Source organism: Crocuta crocuta, unplaced genomic scaffold (genome assembly GCF_008692635.1).
Source record: "Crocuta crocuta isolate KB4526 unplaced genomic scaffold, BGI_CrCroc_1.0 scaffold291, whole genome shotgun sequence".
Taxonomy (NCBI): domain Eukaryota; kingdom Metazoa; phylum Chordata; class Mammalia; order Carnivora; family Hyaenidae; genus Crocuta; species Crocuta crocuta.
Window position 1 is genome coordinate 1,129,498 of NW_027527977.1, and position 3,488 is coordinate 1,132,985.

The window sequence follows — 3,488 nt, forward strand, 5'->3', positions numbered from 1 at the left end:
AGACATTTTATCTTTCACAACTAGGGGAAAGTTGTTATTGGCATCTAATGAGTAGAGGCCAGAGACGCTTCTAAACATCCTAAGAACAGCCCCACCACACATACACAGAGCAAAAACAAACCAACAACAACAACAAAAAACACTATTCAGTACAAAAAAAACTAACAATGCAATATTGAGGAACCCTAATATAAAGATATTTATGTAAAAGGACCCTCGAAAGACTTCAATCATCTTGACTTCAATCCTAAAAATGTGTGTCCTCTGCTTAGTGTTCAAGCACACTGCACTGAGCCCAGAGCTACTGACTGATGCTCTCCAGATAGCACAGGTTCCCTCTTATGCCCCCAATCATCTCACAATCACAATGTGACAGATGCAACAGATTGTGTTATGAGCCCATGAGATAAGGTACCTGCCAGACCTGCCACATCTTCTGAGGCAGTGTAGTGCATTCAGAAGAGTGCATTCTATGACAGAGCTGGGATGGAATCCCCATGCTATCACGTTTTTAGCTGAACAGACTTGAGTTAATCACTGAAAGTTTCTGAGCTACAGTTTTGATAAAATAGGGTTAACTCCAAGATTGCTAAAAAAAGAAAATTATAAAGTGTCTGGACATAGTACATATTTGAAAACAAAAATAAGAAAGCTAGTACCATTTCCTCTGACTCTGATTTTAAAACTTCATTGTTTTAGACTCATTGGCACTTGTATTCACGCCACAGTAAGGACTAGCTCTCTAAAACTGTATATAGATTTGGTCTAACCCACTGTACTTCATTTTATTATTATCCAAAGTACTTACTATCCCCCCTCAAGAGAGGATTATATATCCCACCTCACTGACATCATTGGAAATCAAGTGGTTTGTAAGTGGAAGGGATGAAAACCACTCCCAAGGTTCTGCCATGTTGTATCCTCTCTGTCACAAAGATAGGCCATGTCCCAGAGAAAGTCGTTCCTTCCACTTAAGATGTGTAATGAAGTCAATAGGGAGCTATAGTGAATCCAAAAGACATGCACTGAGAGTAAGAAATAAGCCTTTGCTAAGTATCTAAGGTTTAGGGGTTGTTTTTACCATGTTAATTTGGCTAGGTTGAATGAAACTGCCACCATTTGCTCAACCAGAAGTATAAAACTCCCTTCTAGCCTAGGAAATCCGGCACCATGTAGGTGATAGTTTACTGAAACACTAAACGCTAAAAAAGACAGGGTATAAAGTCTTCTCAGCCTAGAGTCAATTGTAAGCTCCATGAATTGGGATAGAAACAATGCCTTGGTACTGAAAGCATTGACAATTAAAGTCAGAATCAGAACTTGGCATGTGAACTTGCCCTTCATTTTTTTGCTCAAAAATTTGGTCTTTTTGCCTTCTCCAAATTTACCTGGCCCTTGACAAGTCCTGGTTTATCTTAAATGGACCTCACTTTATGGAGTAATTCAGAAAGTTGTCAGTAACCAAAATCAATTTATTACACATAACCACATGTGCATAATGTATATTCTTTCAAATACCTGTTAGTACATAATTCTCTCAACAACCTGATTATTAGGGTTTCCTCCAAACTTCACCTATTTCTAGAAGAGTTGTAATTGCTTAACAGCTTCTTCCAAGGACTCATGATTGGCTCTCAGGAAATGTCACTACGTGGTGAGAAAGTCCACAACATGGTGAGAAAAAAAATAGTAAGTTTGTAGATGCCCTTTTCCCCTACTCTATTGAAAAAAAAAAAAGAAAGAAAGAAAAAATCATTTTCCTCTCTGCCAACTGATTATGCAGCCACGTTGTTTGAAAGCTTGCATAATTTACATTAGCATGCTTAAGATCTCAGGTGACTATGCCTTTGAGGCCAGCATGCTAACCCCAGTGGGCCGATTTGATATTCTTCCCAATATCTGACCCTTTTTTCCTTGTTAATTACAGGCAGACTTCCCTGGTCTGGCCCTGGATCTGCACCTGTTTCCCATCTTTGAGCAGCTGCTAATTAGGTTGAAAATGGTGGGGCTGGGCAGTGCAGGCCACACATGCCTCATCAGGCTATTGATCAGACTGGCATACCACACGGGCAGTAATGGAGGCTGTACAACCCAATTCCAAAATAAAAGCCATTCCTGGAGTTGTACGTTTGAGTCTGAGCATACTCCAGGCTCTACACCAAATATAAAACATGTGAAAAGAAGAGACCTTTAGTTTCAAAATTAAATTTTTCTTTGAAATGCCAAGTATGACCCTAAATACTATTTACTTCTCATTCGACTCTTTTAATTTGGAGGAAAGAAAAAACTTCTTTTAGGGACAAGATATGTATATTTATATGGAAATAATTTAAAAGATATATGAACACGAATTATAGTTTGAAAAAATCCTTATTCTACATTCCCATTTGGCCTTGTGCATAACAAACACAGTTATATAGAGTTTCGCACTTCATCCTGATTTATGGTTTGGGTAGCTATGAGCATGTAAAACACTGATTATCAAAGGGACATTACAGCTATCTACGGGTAGTTTTAGAAATGGGTAAGGGTGTTGTGGGTTGTCATAATGATTAAGGGGTGCTACTGGCAGTGAGTAGATACAATGTGTTCACACAATGATAATTTGTCCAACATCTTTTACAAATCACAAATAATGGTCCAGGTTAAAATCACATTACAAATATCTGTATCTAAAACCTAATTCTATTTCATATATAAATATAAAATTTTTGTAACTTTAATATATTGAATTTTAATATCTTAAATTTTCCAAGAATGCAAGTCCAGGGAAGATTAGGCTTCATTTAGTTTGAAATTTTCCTACAGTTATTCAGTGTTTTGAAAAGCACATCACTATTCTGATATTTCCGCTACCAATAAATCACATCATTACTTTTCTCTATTTGTAGCTTCTGTATTTGTGATTCTATGTACAGCTATAGCACCTTACTACCTTGCTGTATCATCTAGTGTAGTTGAGCCTAAGCCTTTACATACTGAAAAATATATACATTATTTTTATATAATATTCCTTGGATAGCACAGTTAGATGATTATATTAATTTATATTATCTATAATTTTCATTCAAGAACAGTGAAGAGAAGATTACAAAACACTTATCATCAGGGACGCCTGGGTGGCTCAGTAGGTTAAGCGTCCAACTTAGGCTCAGGTCATGATCTCACAGTTCGTGGGTTTGAGCCCCTGATTGGGCTCTGTGCTGACAGCTAGCTTAGAGCCTGGAGCCTGTTTCAGATTCTGTATCTCCCTCTCTCTCTGACCCTCCCCTGCTCACACTGTCTCTCTCTCTCTGTCTCTCAGAAATAAATAAAAACATTTTTTAAAAATTTTAAAAATAAAAATAACAAAATAACAAAAAAAAACATTTATCATGAAAAGGGGAGGTTGGGTCTGTTAGAGCAAGAGTCTCTGTCCTCAGGTAATAGGCCTGGGTACAGTTTCCAGATGAAACATGCTTTTGCCATTGACTTTATATCTTTGTTGA